The sequence below is a fragment of the Phocoena phocoena genome, chromosome 19 (assembly GCF_963924675.1).
Source record: "Phocoena phocoena chromosome 19, mPhoPho1.1, whole genome shotgun sequence".
In the NCBI taxonomy this organism is placed as follows: Eukaryota; Metazoa; Chordata; class Mammalia; order Artiodactyla; family Phocoenidae; genus Phocoena; species Phocoena phocoena.
Window position 1 is genome coordinate 39,154,350 of NC_089237.1, and position 20,000 is coordinate 39,174,349.

The window sequence follows — 20,000 nt, forward strand, 5'->3', positions numbered from 1 at the left end:
GAAGCGGCCCCGGCCCTCGATCCCGCTCCCGCACCCGGCCGCGGCGACACGGCGGAGGCGGGGCTTCTGCCGGAGGGAGCTGTGGCGGGACACACCGGCGCACAGGTGGCGGCAGCGGGGCTGGGCGCCAGTGGGGGCGGCCAGGTGCAGGTCGAGGGGCTCGCTGGCCGAAAGGACGGCAACCGGGCCCGCGGCGGATTCTGGGTCCGGGCCAGCCACCCCGGGAGCGTCCGGGGTGCGGCTGCCTTCCGGGGCCGCCTTCTGGCCGCCCGGCCGGCCGGGCCGGCGGGGAGCGGCCCCTCCGGCGCACGCGTGCCGTGTTGGGAGGGGCCTGAGGAGGTGGGGCCTGCAGCGGGGCCCGGCGGGGGCGGAGCCGGCGGCCACCGCCCGCGGGCGAGTAAAGGAGAAGGCGGAGCGGGAGGCAAAAAGCCTACAGCACCCGGTATTCCCAGGCGGTCTCCCATCCAAGTACTAACCAGGCCCGACCCTGCTTAGCTTCCGAGATCAGACGAGATCGGGCGCGTTCAGGGTGGTATGGCCGTAGACGGGGGCGGGGCCCGCGGGCTGCCTCTTGAGGCCCAGTTGCGCTGGCGCTGGCGCCTTAAGGCCAGCCAGCCCGGCGGTCAGCCCGCCCCGGCGGGACCCCGCCGCCCGCCCAGGCAGGGGGAACGGACGTCTCGTGTATCGGGCGGTGGCGGAGGGTTTGGCCACCACCTCCCAGCCGAGGGCGGGCGTGACCCAGCAAACCCTTCGGCGCTTGGCGCCCCGCCCAACATCCCGCACGTCGCTCACAGGGACGTGGCCCCGGAGGCTTCGGGGCCCGGGGCCCGCGGTCCCTGGGGCATCGCCCCTGCCCGCCCACGCGGCGCTAGGCGCAGCCCGGCCGCAGCCCGGGCCGGCCCTGCTGCCCGACAGCAGCTGGCCCGAAGCCACTGGGAGCCACCATTGCGTCGCCACGGCCCCTCAGGCCCGGCAAGGCCACCTTTGCCCGCACACCACCCGCCGAGCTCAGGAGCCCGCCCCTGGTGGCCGGCAGGCCCGGGGAAGCGGCCCCGGCCCTCGATCCCGCTCCCGCACCCGGCCGCGGCGACACGGCGGAGGCGGGGCTTCTGCCGGAGGGAGCTGTGGCGGGACACACCGGCGCACAGGTGGCGGCAGCGGGGCTGGGCGCCAGTGGGGGCGGCCAGGTGCAGGTCGAGGGGCTCGCTGGCCGAAAGGACGGCAACCGGGCCCGCGGCGGATTCTGGGTCCGGGCCAGCCACCCCGGGAGCGTCCGGGGTGCGGCTGCCTTCCGGGGCCGCCTTCTGGCCGCCCGGCCGGCCGGGCCGGCGGGGAGCGGCCCCTCCGGCGCACGCGCGCCGTGTTGGGAGGGGCCTGAGGAGGTGGGGCCTGCAGCGGGGCCCGGCTGGGGCGGAGCCGGCGGCCACCGCCCGCGGGCGAGTAAAGGAGAAGGCGGAGCGGGAGGCAAAAAGCCTACAGCACCCGGTATTCCCAGGCGGTCTCCCATCCAAGTACTAACCAGGCCCGACCCTGCTTAGCTTCCGAGATCAGACGAGATCGGGCGCGTTCAGGGTGGTATGGCCGTAGACGGGGGCGGGGACCGCGGGCTGCCTCTTGAGGCCCAGTTGCGCTGGCGCTGGCGCCTTAGGGCCAGCCAGCCCGGCGGTCAGCCCGCCCCGGCGGGACCCCGCCGCCCGCCCAGGCAGGGGGAACGGACGTCTCGTGTATCGGGCGGTGGCGGAGGGTTTGGCCACCACCTCCCAGCCGAGGGCCGGCGTGACCCAGCAAACCCTTCGGCGCTTGGCGCCCCGCCCAACATCCCGCACGTCGCTCACAGGGACGTGGCCCCGGAGGCTTCGGGGCCCGGGGCCCGCGGTCCCTGGGGCATCGCCCCTGCCCGCCCACGCGGCGATAGGCGCAGCCCGGCCGCAGCCCGGGCCGGCCCTGCTGCCCGACAGCAGCTGGCCCGAAGCCACTGGGAGCCACCATTGCGTCGCCACGGCCCCTCAGCCCCGGCAAGGCCACCCTTGCCCGCACACCACCCGCCGAGCTCTGGAGCCCGCCCCTGGTGGCCGGCAGGCCCGGGGAAGCGGCCCCGGCCCTCGATCCCGCTCCCGCACCCGGCCGCGGCGACACGGCGGAGGCGGGGCTTCTGCCGGAGGGAGCTGTGGCGGGACACACCGGCGCACAGGTGGCGGCAGCGGGGCTGGGCGCCAGTGGGGGCGGCCAGGTGCAGGTCGAGGGGCTCGCTGGCCGAAAGGACGGCAACCGGGCCCGCGGCGGATTCTGGGTCCGGGCCAGCCACCCCGGGAGCGTCCGGGGTGCGGCTGCCTTCCGGGGCCGCCTTCTGGCCGCCCGGCCGGCCGGGCCGGCGGGGAGCGGCCCCTCCGGCGCACGCGTGCCGTGTTGGGAGGGGCCTGAGGAGGTGGGGCCTGCAGCGGGGCCCGGCGGGGGCGGAGCCGGCGGCCACCGCCCGCGGGCGAGTAAAGGAGAAGGCGGAGCGGGAGGCAAAAAGCCTACAGCACCCGGTATTCCCAGGCGGTCTCCCATCCAAGTACTAACCAGGCCCGACCCTGCTTAGCTTCCGAGATCAGACGAGATCGGGCGCGTTCAGGGTGGTATGGCCGTAGACGGGGGCGGGGCCCGCGGGCTGCCTCTTGAGGCCCAGTTGCGCTGGCGCTGGCGCCTTAAGGCCAGCCAGCCCGGCGGTCAGCCCGCCCCGGCGGGACCCCGCCGCCCGCCCAGGCAGGGGGAACGGACGTCTCGTGTATCGGGCGGTGGCGGAGGGTTTGGCCACCACCTCCCAGCCGAGGGCGGGCGTGACCCAGCAAACCCTTCGGCGCTTGGCGCCCCGCCCAACATCCCGCACGTCGCTCACAGGGACGTGGCCCCGGAGGCTTCGGGGCCCGGGGCCCGCGGTCCCTGGGGCATCGCCCCTGCCCGCCCACGCGGCGCTAGGCGCAGCCCGGCCGCAGCCCGGGCCGGCCCTGCTGCCCGACAGCAGCTGGCCCGAAGCCACTGGGAGCCACCATTGCGTCGCCACGGCCCCTCAGCCCCGGCAAGGCCACCTTTGCCCGCACACCACCCGCCGAGCTCAGGAGCCCGCCCCTGGTGGCCGGCAGGCCCGGGGAAGCGGCCCCGGCCCTCGATCCCGCTCCCGCACCCGGCCGCGGCGACACGGCGGAGGCGGGGCTTCTGCCGGAGGGAGCTGTGGCGGGACACACCGGCGCACAGGTGGCGGCAGCGGGGCTGGGCGCCAGTGGGGGCGGCCAGGTGCAGGTCGAGGGGCTCGCTGGCCGAAAGGACGGCAACCGGGCCCGCGGCGGATTCTGGGTCCGGGCCAGCCACCCCGGGAGCGTCCGGGGTGCGGCTGCCTTCCGGGGCCGCCTTCTGGCCGCCCGGCCGGCCGTGCCGGCGGGGAGCGGCCCCTCCGGCGCACCCGCGCGCGCGCGCACGCACACACACACACACACACACACGCGCGCGCGCGCGCCGTGGTGGGAGGGGCCTGAGGAGGTGGGGCCTGCAGCGGGGCCCGGCGGGGGCGGAGCCGGCGGCCACCGCCCGCGGGCGAGTAAAGGAGAAGGCGGAGCGGGAGGCAAAAAGCCTACAGCACCCGGTATTCCCAGGCGGTCTCCCATCCAAGTACTAACCAGGCCCGACCCTGCTTAGCTTCCGAGATCAGACGAGATCGGGCGCGTTCAGGGTGGTATGGCCGTAGACGGGGGCGGGGACCGCGGGCTGCCTCTTGAGGCCCAGTTGCGCTGGCGCTGGCGCCTTAGGGCCAGCCAGCCCGGCGGTCAGCCCGCCCAGGCAGGGGGAACGGACGTCTCGGGTATCGGGCGGTGGCGGAGGGTTTGGCCACCACCTCCCAGCCGAGGGCCGGCGTGACCCAGCAAACCCTTCGGCGCTTGGCGCCCCGCCCAAGATCCCGCACGTCGCTCACAGGGACGTGGCCCCGGAGGCTTCGGGGCCCGGGGCCCGCGGTCCCTGGGGCATCGCCCCTGCCCGCCCACGCGGCGCTAGGCGCAGCCCGGCCGCAGCCCGGGCCGGCCCTGCTGCCCGACAGCAGCTGGCCCGAAGCCACTGGGAGCCACCATTGCGTCGCCACGGCCCCTCAGCCCCGGCAAGGCCACCCTTGCCCGCACACCACCCGCCGAGCTCAGGAGCCCGCCCCTGGTGGCCGGCAGGCCCGGGGAAGCGGCCCCGGCCCTCGATCCCGCTCCCGCACCCGGCCGCGGCGACACGGCGGAGGCGGGGCTTCTGCCGGAGGGAGCTGTGGCGGGACACACCGGCGCACAGGTGGCGGCAGCGGGGCTGGGCGCCAGTGGGGGCGGCCAGGTGCAGGTCGAGGGGCTCGCTGGCCGAAAGGACAGCAACCGGGCCCGCGGCGGATTCTGGGTCCGGGCCAGCCACCCCGGGAGCGTCCGGGGTGCGGCTGCCTTCCGGGGCCGCCTTCTGGCCGCCCGGCCGGCCGGGCCGGCGGGGAGCGGCCCCTCCGGCGCACGCGCGCCGTGGTGGGAGGGGCCTGAGGAGGTGGGGCCTGCAGCGGGGCCCGGCGGGGGCGGAGCCGGCGGCCACCGCCCGCGGGCGAGTAAAGGAGAAGGCGGAGCGGGAGGCAAAAAGCCTACAGCACCCGGTATTCCCAGGCGGTCTCCCATCCAAGTACTAACCAGGCCCGACCCTGCTTAGCTTCCGAGATCAGACGAGATCGGGCGCGTTCAGGGTGGTATGGCCGTAGACGGGGGCGGGGACCGCGGGCTGCCTCTTGAGGCCCAGTTGCGCTGGCGCTGGCGCCTTAGGGCCAGCCAGCCCGGCGGTCAGCCCGCCCCGGCGGGACCCCGCCGCCCGCCCAGGCAGGGGGAACGGACGTCTCGGGTATCGGGCGGTGGCGGAGGGTTTGGCCACCACCTCCCAGCCGAGGGCCGGCGTGACCCAGCAAACCCTACGGCGCTTGGCGCCCCGCCCAAGATCCCGCACGTCGCTCACAGGGACGTGGCCCCGTGGGCTTCGGGGCCCGGGGCCCGCGGTCCCTGGGGCATCGCCCCTGCCCGCCCACGCGGCGCTAGGCGCAGCCCGGCCGCAGCCCGGGCCGGCCGTGCTGCCCGACAGCAGCTGGCCCGAAGCCACTGGGAGCCACCATTGCGTCGCCACGGCCCCTCAGCCCCGGCAAGGCCACCCTTGCCCGCACACCACCCGCCGAGCTCAGGAGCCCGCCCCTGGTGGCCGGCAGGCCCGGGGAAGCGGCCCCGGCCCTCGATCCCGCTCCCGCACCCGGCCGCGGCGACACGGCGGAGGCGGGGCTTCTGCCGGAGGGAGCTGTGGCGGGACACACCGGCGCACAGGTGGCGGCAGCGGGGCTGGGCGCCAGTGGGGGCGGCCAGGTGCAGGTCGAGGGGCTCGCTGGCCGAAAGGACGGCAACCGGGCCCGCGGCGGATTCTGGGTCCGGGCCAGCCACCCCGGGAGCGTCCGGGGTGCGGCTGCCTTCCGGGGCCGCCTTCTGGCCGCCCGGCCGGCCGGGCCGGCGGGGAGCGGCCCCTCCGGCGCACGCGCGCCGTGGTGGGAGGGGCCTGAGGAGGTGGGGCCTGCAGCGGGGCCCGGCGGGGGCGGAGCCGGCGGCCACCGCCCGCGGGCGAGTAAAGGAGAAGGCGGAGCGGGAGGCAAAAAGCCTACAGCACCCGGTATTCCCAGGCGGTCTCCCATCCAAGTACTAACCAGGCCCGACCCTGCTTAGCTTCCGAGATCAGACGAGATCGGGCGCGTTCAGGGTGGTATGGCCGTAGACGGGGGCGGGGACCGCGGGCTGCCTCTTGAGGCCCAGTTGCGCTGGCGCTGGCGCCTTAGGGCCAGCCAGCCCGGCGGTCAGCCCGCCCCGGCGGGACCCCGCCGCCCGCCCAGGCAGGGGGAACGGACGTCTCGGGTATCGGGCGGTGGCGGAGGGTTTGGCCACCACCTCCCAGCCGAGGGCCGGCGTGACCCAGCAAACCCTTCGGCGCTTGGCGCCCCGCCCAAGATCCCGCACGTCGCTCACAGGGACGTGGCCCCGGGGGCTTCGGGGCCCGGGGCCCGCGGTCCCTGGGGCATCGCCCCTGCCCGCCCACGCGGCGCTAGGCGCAGCCCGGCCGCAGCCCGGGCCGGCCCTGCTGCCCGACAGCAGCTGGCCCGAAGCCACTGGGAGCCACCATTGCGTCGCCACGGCCCCTCAGCCCCGGCAAGGCCACCCTTGCCCGCACACCACCCGCCGAGCTCAGGAGCCCGCCCCTGGTGGCCGGCAGGCCCGGGGAAGCGGCCCCGGCCCTCGATCCCGCTCCCGCACCCGGCCGCGGCGACACGGCGGAGGCGGGGCTTCTGCCGGAGGGAGCTGTGGCGGGACACACCGGCGCACAGGTGGCGGCAGCGGGGCTGGGCGCCAGTGGGGGCGGCCAGGTGCAGGTCGAGGGGCTCGCTGGCCGAAAGGACGGCAACCGGGCCCGCGGCGGATTCTGGGTCCGGGCCAGCCACCCCGGGAGCGTCCGGGGTGCGGCTGCCTTCCGGGGCCGCCTTCTGGCCGCCCGGCCGGCCGGGCCGGCGGGGAGCGGCCCCTCCGGCGCACGCGCGCCGTGGTGGGAGGGGCCTGAGGAGGTGGGGCCTGCAGCGGGGCCCGGCGGGGGCGGAGCCGGCGGCCACCGCCCGCGGGCGAGTAAAGGAGAAGGCGGAGCGGGAGGCAAAAAGCCTACAGCACCCGGTATTCCCAGGCGGTCTCCCATCCAAGTACTAACCAGGCCCGACCCTGCTTAGCTTCCGAGATCAGACGAGATCGGGCGCGTTCAGGGTGGTATGGCCGTAGACGGGGACGGGGACCGCGGGCTGCCTCTTGAGGCCCAGTTGCGCTGGCGCTGGCGCCTTAGGGCCAGCCAGCCCGGCGGTCAGCCCGCCCCGGCGGGACCCCGCCGCCCGCCCAGGCAGGGGGAACGGACGTCTCGGGTATCGGGCGGTGGCGGAGGGTTTGGCCACCACCTCCCAGCCGAGGGCCGGCGTGACCCAGCAAACCCTTCGGCGCTTGGCGCCCCGCCCAACATCCCGCACGTCGCTCACAGGGACGTGGCCCCGGGGGCTTCGGGGCCCGGGGCCCGCGGTCCCTGGGGCATCGCCCCTGCCCGCCCACGCGGCGCTAGGCGCAGCCCGGCCGCAGCCCGGGCCGGCCCTGCTGCCCGACAGCAGCTGGCCCGAAGCCACTGGGAGCCACCATTGCGTCGCCACGGCCCCTCAGCCCCGGCAAGGCCACCCTTGCCCGCACACCACCCGCCGAGCTCAGGAGCCCGCCCCTGGTGGCCGGCAGGCCCGGGGAAGCGGCCCCGGCCCTCGATCCCGCTCCCGCACCCGGCCGCGGCAACACGGCGGAGGCGGGGCTTCTGCCGGAGGGAGCTGTGGCGGGACACACCGGCGCACAGGTGGCGGCAGCGGGGCTGGGCGCCAGTGGGGGCGGCCAGGTGCAGGTCGAGGGGCTCGCTGGCCGAAAGGACGGCAACCGGGCCCGCGGCGGATTCTGGGTCGGGGCCAGCCACCCCGGGAGCGTCCGGGGTGCGGCTGCCTTCCGGGGCCGCCTTCTGGCCGCCCGGCCGGCCGGGCCGGCGGGGAGCGGCCCCTCCGGCGCACGCGCGCCGTGGTGGGAGGGGCCTGAGGAGGTGGGGCCTGCAGCGGGGCCCGGCGGGGGCGGAGCCGGCGGCCACCGCCCGCGGGCGAGTAAAGGAGAAGGCGGAGCGGGAGGCAAAAAGCCTACAGCACCCGGTATTCCCAGGCGGTCTCCCATCCAAGTACTAACCAGGCCCGACCCTGCTTAGCTTCCGAGATCAGACGAGATCGGGCGCGTTCAGGGTGGTATGGCCGTAGACGGGGGCAGGGACCGCGGGCTGCCTCTTGAGGCCCAGTTGCGCTGGCGCTGGCGCCTTAGGGCCAGCCAGCCCGGCGGTCAGCCCGCCCAGGCAGGGGGAACGGACGTCTCGGGTATCGGGCGGTGGCGGAGGGTTTGGCCACCACCTCCCAGCCGAGGGCCGGCGTGACCCAGCAAACCCTTCGGCGCTTGGCGCCCCGCCCAAGATCCCGCACGTCGCTCACAGGGACGTGGCCCCGGGGGCTTCGGGGCCCGGGGCCCGCGGTCCCTGGGGCATCGCCCCTGCCCGCCCACGCGGCGCTAGGCGCAGCCCGGCCGCAGCCCGGGCCGGCCCTGCTGCCCGACAGCAGCTGGCCCGAAGCCACTGGGAGCCACCATTGCGTCGCCACGGCCCCTCAGCCCCGGCAAGGCCACCCTTGCCCGCACACCACCCGCCGAGCTCAGGAGCCCGCCCCTGGTGGCCGGCAGGCCCGGGGAAGCGGCCCCGGCCCTCGATCCCGCTCCCGCACCCGGCCGCGGCGACACGGCGGAGGCGGGGCTTCTGCCGGAGGGAGCTGTGGCGGGACACACCGGCGCACAGGTGGCGGCAGCGGGGCTGGGCGCCAGTGGGGGCGGCCAGGTGCAGGTCGAGGGGCTCGCTGGCCGAAAGGACGGCAACCGGGCCCGCGGCGGATTCTGGGTCCGGGCCAGCCACCCCGGGAGCGTCCGGGGTGCGGCTGCCTTCCGGGGCCGCCTTCTGGCCGCCCGGCCGGCCGGGCTGGCGGGGAGCGGCCCCTCCGGCGCACGCGCGCCGTGGTGGGAGGGGCCTGAGGAGGTGGGGCCTGCAGCGGGGCCCGGCGGGGGCGGAGCCGGCGGCCACCGCCCGCGGGCGAGTAAAGGAGAAGGCGGAGCGGGAGGCAAAAAGCCTACAGCACCCGGTATTCCCAGGCGGTCTCCCATCCAAGTACTAACCAGGCCCGACCCTGATTAGCTTCCGAGATCAGACGAGATCGGGCGCGTTCAGGGTGGTATGGCCGTAGACGGGGGCGGGGACCGCGGGCTGCCTCTTGAGGCCCAGTTGCGCTGGCGCTGGCGCCTTAGGGCCAGCCAGCCCGGCGGTCAGCCCGCCCAGGCAGGGGGAACGGACGTCTCGGGTATCGGGCGGTGGCGGAGGGTTTGGCCACCACCTCCCAGCCGAGGGCCGGCGTGACCCAGCAAACCCTTCGGCGCTTGGCGCCCCGCCCAAGATCCCGCACGTCGCTCACAGGGACGTGGCCCCGGAGGCTTCGGGGCCCGGGGCCCGCGGTCCCTGGGGCATCGCCCCTGCCCGCCCACGTGGCGCTAGGCGCAGCCCGGCCGCAGCCCGGGCCGGCCCTGCTGCCCGACTGCAGCTGGCCCGAAGCCACTGGGAGCCACCATTGCGTCGCCACGGCCCCTCAGCCCCGGCAAGGCCACCCTTGCCCGCACACCACCCGCCGAGCTCAGGAGCCCGCCCCTGGTGGCCGGCAGGCCCGGGGAAGCGGCCCCGGCCCTCGATCCCGCTCCCGCACCCGGCCGCGGCGACACGGCGGAGGCGGGGCTTCTGCCGGAGGGAGCTGTGGCGGGACACACCGGCGCACAGGTGGCGGCAGCGGGGCTGGGCGCCAGTGGGGGCGGCCAGGTGCAGGTCGAGGGGCTCGCTGGCCGAAAGGACGGCAACCGGGCCCGCGGCGGATTCTGGGTCCGGGCCAGCCACCCCGGGAGCGTCTGGGGTGCGGCTGCCTTCCGGGGCCGCCTTCTGGCCGCCCGGCCGGCCGGGCCGGCGGGGAGCGGCCCCTCCGGTGCACGCGCGCCGTGGTGGGAGGGGCCTGAGGAGGTGGGGCCTGCAGCGGGGCCCGGCGGGGGCGGAGCCGGCGGCCACCGCCCGCGGGCGAGTAAAGGAGAAGGCGGAGCGGGAGGCAAAAAGCCTACAGCACCCGGTATTCCCAGGCGGTCTCCCATCCAAGTACTAACCAGGCCCGACCCTGCTTAGCTTCCGAGATCAGACGAGATCGGGCGCGTTCAGGGTGGTATGGCCGTAGACGGGGGCGGGGACCGCGGGCTGCCTCTTGAGGCCCAGTTGCGCTGGCGCTGGCGCCTTAGGGCCAGCCAGCCCGGCGGTCAGCCCGCCCCGGCGGGACCCCGCCGCCCGCCCAGGCAGGGGGAACGGACGTCTCGGGTATCGGGCGGTGGCGGAGGGTTTGGCCACCACCTCCCAGCCGAGGGCCGGCGTGACCCAGCAAACCCTTCGGCGCTTGGCGCCCCGCCCAATATCCCGCACGTCGCTCACAGGGACGTGGCCCCGGGGGCTTCGGGGCCCGGGGCCCGCGGTCCCTGGGGCATCGCCCCTGCCCGCCCACGCGGCGCTAGGCGCAGCCCGGCCGCAGCCCGGGCCGGCCCTGCTGCCCGACAGCAGCTGGCCCGAAGCCACTGGGAGCCACCATTGCGTCGCCACGGCCCCTCAGCCCCGGCAAGGCCACCCTTGCCCGCACACCACCCGCCGAGCTCAGGAGCCCGCCCCTGGTGGCCGGCAGGCCCGGGGAAGCGGCCCCGGCCCTCGATCCCGCTCCCGCACCCGGCCGCGGCGACACGGCGGAGGCGGGGCTTCTGCCGGAGGGAGCTGTGGCGGGACACACCGGCGCACAGGTGGCGGCAGCGGGGCTGGGCGCCAGTGGGGGCGGCCAGGTGCAGGTCGAGGGGCTCGCTGGCCGAAAGGACGGCAACCGGGCCCGCGGCGGATTCTGGGTCCGGGCCAGCCACCCCGGGAGCGTCCGGGGTGCGGCTGCCTTCCGGGGCCGCCTTCTGGCCGCCCGGCCGGCCGGGCCGGCGGGGAGCGGCCCCTCCGGCGCACGCGCGCCGTGGTGGGAGGGGCCTGAGGAGGTGGGGCCTGCAGCGGGGCCCGGCGGGGGCGGAGCCGGCGGCCACCGCCCGCGGGCGAGTAAAGGAGAAGGCGGAGCGGGAGGCAAAAAGCCTACAGCACCCGGTATTCCCAGGCGGTCTCCCATCCAAGTACTAACCAGGCCCGACCCTGCTTAGCTTCCGAGATCAGACGAGATCGGGCGCGTTCAGGGTGGTATGGCCGTAGACGGGGGCGGGGACCGCGGGCTGCCTCTTGAGGCCCAGTTGCGCTGGCGCTGGCGCCTTAGGGCCAGCCAGCCCGGCGGTCAGCCCGCCCCGGCGGGACCCCGCCGCCCGCCCAGGCAGGGGGAACGGACGTCTCGGGTATCGGGCGGTGGCGGAGGGTTTGGCCACCACCTCCCAGCCGAGGGCCGGCGTGACCCAGCAAACCCTTCGGCGCTTGGCGCCCCGCCCAAGATCCCGCACGTCGCTCACAGGGACGTGGCCCCGGGGGCTTCGGGGCCCGGGGCCCGCGGTCCCTGGGGCATCGCCCCTGCCCGCCCACGCGGCGCTAGGCGCAGCCCGGCCGCAGCCCGGGCCGGCCCTGCTGCCCGACAGCAGCTGGCCCGAAGCCACTGGGAGCCACCATTGCGTCGCCACGGCCCCTCAGCCCCGGCAAGGCCACCCTTGCCCGCACACCACCCGCCGAGCTCAGGAGCCCGCCCCTGGTGGCCGGCAGGCCCGGGGAAGCGGCCCCGGCCCTCGATCCCGCTCCCGCACCCGGCCGCGGCGACACGGCGGAGGCGGGGCTTCTGCCGGAGGGAGCTGTGGCGGGACACACCGGCGCACAGGTGGCGGCAGCGGGGCTGGGCGCCAGTGGGGGCGGCCAGGTGCAGGTCGAGGGGCTCGCTGGCCGAAAGGACGGCAACCGGGCCCGCGGCGGATTCTGGGTCCGGGCCAGCCACCCCGGGAGCGTCCGGGGTGCGGCTGCCTTCCGGGGCCGCCTTCTGGCCGCCCGGCCGGCCGGGCCGGCGGGGAGCGGCCCCTCCGGCGCACGCGCGCCGTGGTGGGAGGGGCCTGAGGAGGTGGGGCCTGCAGCGGGGCCCGGCGGGGGCGGAGCCGGCGGCCACCGCCCGCGGGCGAGTAAAGGAGAAGGCGGAGCGGGAGGCAAAAAGCCTACAGCACCCGGTATTCCCAGGCGGTCTCCCATCCAAGTACTAACCAGGCCCGACCCTGCTTAGCTTCCGAGATCAGACGAGATCGGGCGCGTTCAGGGTGGTATGGCCGTAGACGGGGGCGGGGACCGCGGGCTGCCTCTTGAGGCCCAGTTGCGCTGGCGCTGGCGCCTTAGGGCCAGCCAGCCCGGCGGTCAGCCCGCCCCGGCGGGACCCCGCCGCCCGCCCAGGCAGGGGGAACGGACGTCTCGGGTATCGGGCGGTGGCGGAGGGTTTGGCCACCACCTCCCAGCCGAGGGCCGGCGTGACCCAGCAAACCCTTCGGCGCTTGGCGCCCCGCCCAAGATCCCGCACGTCGCTCACAGGGACGTGGCCCCGGGGGCTTCGGGGCCCGGGGCCCGCGGTCCCTGGGGCATCGCCCCTGCCCGCCCACGCGGCGCTAGGCGCAGCCCGGCCGCAGCCCGGGCCGGCCCTGCTGCCCGACAGCAGCTGGCCCGAAGCCACTGGGAGCCACCATTGCGTCGCCACGGCCCCTCAGCCCCGGCAAGGCCACCCTTGCCCGCACACCACCCGCCGAGCTCAGGAGCCCGCCCCTGGTGGCCGGCAGGCCCGGGGAAGCGGCCCCGGCCCTCGATCCCGCTCCCGCACCCGGCCGCGGCGACACGGCGGAGGCGGGGCTTCTGCCGGAGGGAGCTGTGGCGGGACACACCGGCGCACAGGTGGCGGCAGCGGGGCTGGGCGCCAGTGGGGGCGGCCAGGTGCAGGTCGAGGGGCTCGCTGGCCGAAAGGACGGCAACCGGGCCCGCGGCGGATTCTGGGTCCGGGCCAGCCACCCCGGGAGCGTCCGGGGTGCGGCTGCCTTCCGGGGCCGCCTTCTGGCCGCCCGGCCGGCCGGGCCGGCGGGGAGCGGCCCCTCCGGCGCACGCGCGCCGTGGTGGGAGGGGCCTGAGGAGGTGGGGCCTGCAGCGGGGCCCGGCGGGGGCGGAGCCGGCGGCCACCGCCCGCAGGCGAGTAAAGGAGAAGGCGGAGCGGGAGGCAAAAAGCCTACAGCACCCGGTATTCCCAGGCGGTCTCCCATCCAAGTACTAACCAGGCCCGACCCTGCTTAGCTTCCGAGATCAGACGAGATCGGGCGCGTTCAGGGTGGTATGGCCGTAGACGGGGGCGGGGACCGCGGGCTGCCTCTTGAGGCCCAGTTGCGCTGGCGCTGGCGCCTTAGGGCCAGCCAGCCCGGCGGTCAGCCCGCCCCGGCGGGACCCCGCCGCCCGCCCAGGCAGGGGGAACGGACGTCTCGGGTATCGGGCGGTGGCGGAGGGTTTGGCCACCACCTCCCAGCCGAGGGCCGGCGTGACCCAGCAAACCCTTCGGCGCTTGGCGCCCCGCCCAAGATCCCGCACGTCGCTCACAGGGACGTGGCCCCGGGGGCTTCGGGGCCCGGGGCCCGCGGTCCCTGGGGCATCGCCCCTGCCCGCCCACGCGGCGCTAGGCGCAGCCCGGCCGCAGCCCGGGCCGGCCCTGCTGCCCGACAGCAGCTGGCCCGAAGCCACTGGGAGCCACCATTGCGTCGCCACGGCCCCTCAGCCCCGGCAAGGCCACCCTTGCCCGCACACCACCCGCCGAGCTCAGGAGCCCGCCCCTGGTGGCCGGCAGGCCCGGGGAAGCGGCCCCGGCCCTCGATCCCGCTCCCGCACCCGGCCGCGGCGACACGGCGGAGGCGGGGCTTCTGCCGGAGGGAGCTGTGGCGGGACACACCGGCGCACAGGTGGCGGCAGCGGGGCTGGGCGCCAGTGGGGGCGGCCAGGTGCAGGTCGAGGGGCTCGCTGGCCGAAAGGACGGCAACCGGGCCCGCGGCGGATTCTGGGTCCGGGCCAGCCACCCCGGGAGCGTCCGGGGTGCGGCTGCCTTCCGGGGCCGCCTTCTGGCCGCCCGGCCGGCCGGGCCGGCGGGGAGCGGCCCCTCCGGCGCACGCGCGCCGTGGTGGGAGGGGCCTGAGGAGGTGGGGCCTGCAGCGGGACCCGGCGGGGGCGGAGCCGGCGGCCACCGCCCGCGGGCGAGTAAAGGAGAAGGCGGAGCGGGAGGCAAAAAGCCTACAGCACCCGGTATTCCCAGGCGGTCTCCCATCCAAGTACTAACCAGGCCCGACCCTGCTTAGCTTCCGAGATCAGACGAGATCGGGCGCGTTCAGGGTGGTATGGCCGTAGACGGGGGCGGGGACCGCGGGCTGCCTCTTGAGGCCCAGTTGCGCTGGCGCTGGCGCCTTAGGGCCAGCCAGCCCGGCGGTCAGCCCGCCCAGGCAGGGGGAACGGACGTCTCGGGTATCGGGCGGTGGCGGAGGGTTTGGCCACCACCTCCCAGCCGAGGGCCGGCGTGACCCAGCAAACCCTTCGGCGCTTGGCGCCCCGCCCAAGATCCCGCACGTCGCTCACAGGGACGTGGCCCCGGGGGCTTCGGGGCCCGGGGCCCGCGGTCCCTGGGGCATCGCCCCTGCCCGCCCACGCGGCGCTAGGCGCAGCCCGGCCGCAGCCCGGCCCGGCCCTGCTGCCCGACAGCAGCTGGCCCGAAGCCACTGGGAGCCACCATTGCGTCGCCACGGCCCCTCAGCCCCGGCAAGGCCACCCTTGCCCGCACACCACCCGCCGAGCTCAGGAGCCCGCCCCTGGTGGCCGGCAGGCCCGGGGAAGCGGCCCCGGCCCTCGATCCCGCTCCCGCACCCGGCCGCGGCGACACGGCGGAGGCGGGGCTTCTGCCGGAGGGAGCTGTGGCGGGACACACCGGCGCACAGGTGGCGGCAGCGGGGCTGGGCGCCAGTGGGGGCGGCCAGGTGCAGGTCGAGGGGCTCGCTGGCCGAAAGGACGGCAACCGGGCCCGCGGCGGATTCTGGGTCCGGGCCAGCCACCCCGGGAGCGTCCGGGGTGCGGCTGCCTTCCGGGGCCGCCTTCTGGCCGCCCGGCCGGCCGGGCCGGCGGGGAGCGGCCCCTCCGGCGCACGCGCGCCGTGGTGGGAGGGGCCTGAGGAGGTGGGGCCTGCAGCGGGGCCCGGCGGGGGCGGAGCCGGCGGCCACCGCCCACGGGCGAGTAAAGGAGAAGGCGGAGCGGGAGGCAAAAAGCCTACAGCACCCGGTATTCCCAGGCGGTCTCCCATCCAAGTACTAACCAGGCCCGACCCTGCTTAGCTTCCGAGATCAGACGAGATCGGGCGCGTTCAGGGTGGTATGGCCGTAGACGGGGGCGGGGACCGCGGGCTGCCTCTTGAGGCCCAGTTGCGCTGGCGCTGGCGCCTTAGGGCCAGCCAGCCCGGCGGTCAGCCCGCCCAGGCAGGGGGAACGGACGTCTCGGGTATCGGGCGGTGGCGGAGGGTTTGGCCACCACCTCCCAGCCGAGGGCCGGCGTGACCCAGCAAACCCTTCGGCGCTTGGCGCCCCGCCCAAGATCCCGCACGTCGCTCACAGGGACGTGGCCCCGGGGGCTTCGGGGCCCGGGGCCCGCGGTCCCTGGGGCATCGCCCCTGCCCGCCCACGCGGCGCTAGGCGCAGCCCGGCCGCAGCCCGGGCCGGCCCTGCTGCCCGACAGCAGCTGGCCCGAAGCCACTGGGAGCCACCATTGCGTCGCCACGGCCCCTCAGCCCCGGCAAGGCCACCCTTGCCCGCACACCACCCGCCGAGCTCAGGAGCCCGCCCCTGGTGGCCGGCAGGCCCGGGGAAGCGGCCCCGGCCCTCGATCCCGCTCCCGCACCCGGCCGCGGCGACACGGCGGAGGCGGGGCTTCTGCCGGAGGGAGCTGTGGCGGGACACACCGGCGCACAGGTGGCGGCAGCGGGGCTGGGCGCCAGTGGGGGCGGCCAGGTGCAGGTCGAGGGGCTCGCTGGCCGAAAGGACGGCAACCGGGCCCGCGGCGGATTCTGGGTCCGGGCCAGCCACCCCGGGAGCGTCCGGGGTGCGGCTGCCTTCCGGGGCCGCCTTCTGGCCGCCCGGCCGGCCGGGCCGGCGGGGAGCGGCCCCTCCGGCGCACGCGCGCCGTGGTGGGAGGGGCCTGAGGAGGTGGGGCCTGCAGCGGGGCCCGGCGTGGGCGGAGCCGGCGGCCACCGCCCGCGGGCGAGTAAAGGAGAAGGCGGAGCGGGAGGCAAAAAGCCTACAGCACCCGGTATTCCCAGGGGGTCTCCCATCCAAGTACTAACCAGGCCCGACCCTGCTTAGCTTCCGAGATCAGACGAGATCGGGCGCGTTCAGGGTGGTATGGCCGTAGACGGGGACGGGGACCGCGGGCTGCCTCTTGAGGCCCAGTTGCGCTGGCGCTGGCGCCTTAGGGCCAGCCAGCCCGGCGGTCAGCCCGCCCCGGCGGGACCCCGCCGCCCGCCCAGGCAGGGGAAACGGACGTCTCGGGTATCGGGCGGTGGCGGAGGGTTTGGCCACCACCTCCCAGCCGAGGGCCGGCGTGACCCAGCAAACCCTTCGGCGCTTGGCGCCCCGCCCAAGATCCCGCACGTCGCTCACAGGGACGTGGGCCCGGGGGCTTCGGGGCCCGGGGCCCGCGGTCCCTGGGGCATCGCCCCTGCCCGCCCACGCGGCGCTAGGCGCAGCCCGGCCGCAGCCCGGGCCGGCCCTGCTGCCCGACAGCAGCTGGCCCGAAGCCACTGGGAGCCACCATTGCGTCGCCATGGCCCCTCAGCCCCGGCAAGGCCACCCTTGCCCGCACACCACCCGCCGAGCTCAGGAGCCCGCCCCTGGTGGCCGGCAGGCCCGGGGAAGCGGCCCCGGCCCTCGATCCCGCTCCCGCACCCGGCCGCGGCGACACGGCGGAGGCGGGGCTTCTGCCGGAGGGAGCTGTGGCGGGACACACCGGCGCACAGGTGGCGGCAGCGGGGCTGGGCGCCAGTGGGGGCGGCCAGGTGCAGGTCGAGGGGCTCGCTGGCCGAAAGGACGGCAACCGGGCCCGCGGCGGATTCTGGGTCCGGGCCAGCCACCCCGGGAGCGTCCGGGGTGCGGCTGCCTTCCGGGGCCGCCTTCTGGCCGCCCGGCCGGCCGGGCCGGCGGGGAGCGGCCCCTCCGGCGCACGCGCGCCGTGGTGGGAGGGGCCTGAGGAGGTGGGGCCTGCAGCGGGGCCCGGCGGGGGCGGAGCCGGCGGCCACCGCCCGCGGGCGAGTAAAGGAGAAGGCGGAGCGAGAGGCAAAAAGCCTACAGCACCCGGTATTCCCAGGCGGTCTCCCATCCAAGTACTAACCAGGCCCGACCCTGCTTAGCTTCCGAGATCAGACGAGATCGGGCGCGTTCAGGGTGGTATGGCCGTAGACGGGGGCAGGGACCGCGGGCTGCCTCTTGAGGCCCAGTTGCGCTGGCGCTGGCGCCTTAGGGCCAGCCAGCCCGGCGGTCAGCCCGCCCAGGCAGGGGGAACGGACGTCTCGGGTATCGGGCGGTGGCGGAGGGTTTGGCCACCACCTCCCAGCCGAGGGCCGGCGTGACCCAGCAAACCCTTCGGCGCTTGGCGCCCCGCCCAAGATCCCGCACGTCGCTCACAGGGACGTGGCCCCGGGGGCTTCGGGGCCCGGGGCCCGCGGTCCCTGGGGCATCGCCCCTGCCCGCCCACGCGGCGCTAGGCGCAGCCCGGCCGCAGCCCGGGCCGGCCCTGCTGCCCGACAGCAGCTGGCCCGAAGCCACTGGGAGCCACCATTGCGTCGCCACGGCCCCTCAGCCCCGGCAAGGCCACCCTTGCCCGCACACCACCCGCCGAGCTCAGGAGCCCGCCCCTGGTGGCCGGCAGGCCCGGGGAAGCGGCCCCGGCCCTCGATCCCGCTCCCGCACCCGGCCGCGGCGACACGGCGGAGGCGGGGCTTCTGCCGGAGGGAGCTGTGGCGGGACACACCGGCGCACAGGTGGCGGCAGCGGGGCTGGGCGCCAGTGGGGGCGGCCAGGTGCAGGTCGAGGGGCTCGCTGGCCGAAAGGACGGCAACCGGGCCCGCGGCGGATTCTGGGTCCGGGCCAGCCACCCCGGGAGCGTCCGGGGTGCGGCTGCCTTCCGGGGCCGCCTTCTGGCCGCCCGGCCGGCCGGGCCGGCGGGGAGCGGCCCCACCGGCGCACGCGCGCCGTGGTGGGAGGGGCCTGAGGAGGTGGGGCCTGCAGCGGGGCCCGGCGGGGGCGGAGCCGGCGGCCACCGCCCGCGGGCGAGTAAAGGAGAAGGCGGAGCGGGAGGCAAAAAGCCTACAGCACCCGGTATTCCCAGGCGGTCTCCCATCCAAGTACTAACCAGGCCCGACCCTGCTTAGCTTCCGAGATCAGACGAGATCGGGCGCGTTCAGGGTGGTATGGCCGTAGACGGGGGCGGGGACCGCGGGCTGCCTCTTGAGGCCCAGTTGCGCTGGCGCTGGCGCCTTAGGGCCAGCCAGCCCGGCGGTCAGCCCGCCCCGGCGGGACCCCGCCGCCCGCCCAGGCAGGGGGAACGGACGTCTCGGGTATCGGGCGGTGGCGGAGGGTTTGGCCACCACCTCCCAGCCGAGGGCCGGCGTGACCCAGCAAACCCTTTGGCGCTTGGCGCCCCGCCCAACATCCCGCACGTCGCTCACAGGGACGTGGCCCCGGGGGCTTCGGGGCCCGGGGCCCGCGGTCCCTGGGGCATCGCCCCTGCCCGCCCACGCGGCGCTAGGCGCAGCCCGGCCGCAGCCCGGGCCGGCCCTGCTGCCCGACAGCAGCTGGCCCGAAGCCACTGGGAGCCACCATTGCGTCGCCACGGCCCCTCAGCCCCGGCAAGGCCACCCTTGCCCGCACACCACCCGCCGAGCTCAGGAGCCCGCCCCTGGTGGCCGGCAGGCCCGGGGAAGCGGCCCCGGCCCTCGATCCCGCTCCCGCACCCGGCCGCGGCGACACGGCGGAGGCGGGGCTTCTGCCGGAGGGAGCTGTGGCGGGACACACCGGCGCACAGGTGGCGGCAGCGGGGCTGGGCGCCAGTGGGGGCGGCCAGGTGCAGGTCGAGGGGCTCGCTGGCCGAAAGGACGGCAACCGGGCCCGCGGCGGATTCTGGGTCCGGGCCAGCCACCCCGGGAGCGTCCGGGGTGCGGCTGCCTTCCGGGGCCGCCTTCTGGCCGCCCGGCCGGCCGGGCCGGCGGGGAGCGGCCCCTCCGGCGCACGCGCGCCGTGGTGGGAGGGGCCTGAGGAGGTGGGGCCTGCAGCGGGGCCCGGCGGGGGCGGAGCCGGCGGCCACCGCCCGCGGGCGAGTAAAGGAGAAGGCGGAGCGGGAGGCAAAAAGCCTACAGCACCCGGTATTCCCAGGCGGTCTCCCATCCAAGTACTAACCAGGCCCGACCCTGCTTAGCTTCCGAGATCAGACGAGATCGGGCGCGTTCAGGGTGGTATGGCCGTAGACGGGGGCGGGGACCGCGGGCTGCCTCTTGAGGCCCAGTTGCGCTGGCGCTGGCGCCTTAGGGCCAGCCAGCCCGGCGGTCAGCCCGCCCCGGCGGGACCCCGCCGCCCGCCCAGGCAGGGGGAACGGACGTCTCGGGTATCGGGCGGTGGCGGAGGGTTTGGCCACCACCTCCCAGCCGAGGGCCGGCGTGACCCAGCAAACCCTTCGGCGCTTGGCGCCCCGCCCAAGATCCCGCACGTCGCTCACAGGGACGTGGCCCCGGGGGCTTCGGGGCCCGGGGCCCGCGGTCCCTGGGGCATCGCCCCTGCCCGCCCACGCGGCGCTAGGCGCAGCCCGGCCGCAGCCCGGGCCGGCCCTGCTGCCCGACAGCAGCTGGCCCGAAGCCACTGGGAGCCACCATTGCGTCGCCACGGCCCCTCAGCCCCGGCAAGGCCACCCTTGCCCGCACACCACCCGCCGAGCTCAGGAGCCCGCCCCTGGTGGCCGGCAGGCCCGGGGAAGCGGCCCCGGCCCTCGATCCCGCTCCCGCACCCGGCCGCGGCGACACGGCGGAGGCGGGGCTTCTGCCGGAGGGAGCTGTGGCGGGACACACCGGCGCACAGGTGGCGGCAGCGGGGCTGGGCGCCAGTGGGGGCGGCCAGGTGCAGGTCGAGGGGCTCGCTGGCCGAAAGGACGGCAACCGGGCCCGCGGCGGATTCTGGGTCCGGGCCAGCCACCCCGGGAGCGTCCGGGGTGCGGCTGCCTTCCGGGGCCGCCTTCTGGCCGCCCGG

General features: G+C 77.0%; 19 non-coding genes across 19 annotated transcripts; all 19 read right to left on the minus strand.

The window, feature by feature from the left end:
- Positions 1–427: 427 nt before the first annotated feature.
- On the minus strand, positions 428–546 carry LOC136139711 (5S ribosomal RNA). The gene has a single exon (XR_010657225.1). It is a non-coding gene; the product is annotated as a 5S ribosomal RNA (ribosomal RNA).
- Positions 547–1,470: 924 nt separating this feature from the next.
- On the minus strand, positions 1,471–1,589 carry LOC136139722 (5S ribosomal RNA). Its single transcript, XR_010657236.1, has one exon. It is a non-coding gene; the product is annotated as a 5S ribosomal RNA (ribosomal RNA).
- A 924-nt stretch (positions 1,590–2,513) lies between these two features.
- LOC136139734 (5S ribosomal RNA) lies at positions 2,514–2,632 on the minus strand. Its single transcript, XR_010657247.1, has one exon. It is a non-coding gene; the product is annotated as a 5S ribosomal RNA (ribosomal RNA).
- Positions 2,633–3,604: 972 nt separating this feature from the next.
- Positions 3,605–3,723, minus strand: LOC136139746 (5S ribosomal RNA). Its single transcript, XR_010657258.1, has one exon. It is a non-coding gene; the product is annotated as a 5S ribosomal RNA (ribosomal RNA).
- Positions 3,724–4,624: 901 nt separating this feature from the next.
- On the minus strand, positions 4,625–4,743 carry LOC136139757 (5S ribosomal RNA). Its single transcript, XR_010657269.1, has one exon. It is a non-coding gene; the product is annotated as a 5S ribosomal RNA (ribosomal RNA).
- Positions 4,744–5,667: 924 nt separating this feature from the next.
- On the minus strand, positions 5,668–5,786 carry LOC136139768 (5S ribosomal RNA). Its single transcript, XR_010657280.1, has one exon. It is a non-coding gene; the product is annotated as a 5S ribosomal RNA (ribosomal RNA).
- Positions 5,787–6,710: 924 nt separating this feature from the next.
- On the minus strand, positions 6,711–6,829 carry LOC136139779 (5S ribosomal RNA). Its single transcript, XR_010657291.1, has one exon. It is a non-coding gene; the product is annotated as a 5S ribosomal RNA (ribosomal RNA).
- Positions 6,830–7,753: 924 nt separating this feature from the next.
- Positions 7,754–7,872, minus strand: LOC136139791 (5S ribosomal RNA). Its single transcript, XR_010657302.1, has one exon. It is a non-coding gene; the product is annotated as a 5S ribosomal RNA (ribosomal RNA).
- A 901-nt stretch (positions 7,873–8,773) lies between these two features.
- LOC136139464 (5S ribosomal RNA) lies at positions 8,774–8,892 on the minus strand. Its single transcript, XR_010656999.1, has one exon. It is a non-coding gene; the product is annotated as a 5S ribosomal RNA (ribosomal RNA).
- Positions 8,893–9,793: 901 nt separating this feature from the next.
- On the minus strand, positions 9,794–9,912 carry LOC136139803 (5S ribosomal RNA). Its single transcript, XR_010657313.1, has one exon. It is a non-coding gene; the product is annotated as a 5S ribosomal RNA (ribosomal RNA).
- Positions 9,913–10,836: 924 nt separating this feature from the next.
- Positions 10,837–10,955, minus strand: LOC136139815 (5S ribosomal RNA). The gene has a single exon (XR_010657325.1). It is a non-coding gene; the product is annotated as a 5S ribosomal RNA (ribosomal RNA).
- A 924-nt stretch (positions 10,956–11,879) lies between these two features.
- On the minus strand, positions 11,880–11,998 carry LOC136139826 (5S ribosomal RNA). Its single transcript, XR_010657336.1, has one exon. It is a non-coding gene; the product is annotated as a 5S ribosomal RNA (ribosomal RNA).
- Positions 11,999–12,922: 924 nt separating this feature from the next.
- LOC136139838 (5S ribosomal RNA) lies at positions 12,923–13,041 on the minus strand. The gene has a single exon (XR_010657347.1). It is a non-coding gene; the product is annotated as a 5S ribosomal RNA (ribosomal RNA).
- Positions 13,042–13,965: 924 nt separating this feature from the next.
- LOC136139850 (5S ribosomal RNA) lies at positions 13,966–14,084 on the minus strand. Its single transcript, XR_010657358.1, has one exon. It is a non-coding gene; the product is annotated as a 5S ribosomal RNA (ribosomal RNA).
- A 901-nt stretch (positions 14,085–14,985) lies between these two features.
- LOC136139861 (5S ribosomal RNA) lies at positions 14,986–15,104 on the minus strand. Its single transcript, XR_010657369.1, has one exon. It is a non-coding gene; the product is annotated as a 5S ribosomal RNA (ribosomal RNA).
- Positions 15,105–16,005: 901 nt separating this feature from the next.
- On the minus strand, positions 16,006–16,124 carry LOC136139418 (5S ribosomal RNA). The gene has a single exon (XR_010656955.1). It is a non-coding gene; the product is annotated as a 5S ribosomal RNA (ribosomal RNA).
- A 924-nt stretch (positions 16,125–17,048) lies between these two features.
- Positions 17,049–17,167, minus strand: LOC136139873 (5S ribosomal RNA). The gene has a single exon (XR_010657380.1). It is a non-coding gene; the product is annotated as a 5S ribosomal RNA (ribosomal RNA).
- A 901-nt stretch (positions 17,168–18,068) lies between these two features.
- On the minus strand, positions 18,069–18,187 carry LOC136139885 (5S ribosomal RNA). The gene has a single exon (XR_010657391.1). It is a non-coding gene; the product is annotated as a 5S ribosomal RNA (ribosomal RNA).
- A 924-nt stretch (positions 18,188–19,111) lies between these two features.
- On the minus strand, positions 19,112–19,230 carry LOC136139897 (5S ribosomal RNA). The gene has a single exon (XR_010657402.1). It is a non-coding gene; the product is annotated as a 5S ribosomal RNA (ribosomal RNA).
- Between the last annotated feature and the right edge of the window lie 770 nt (positions 19,231–20,000).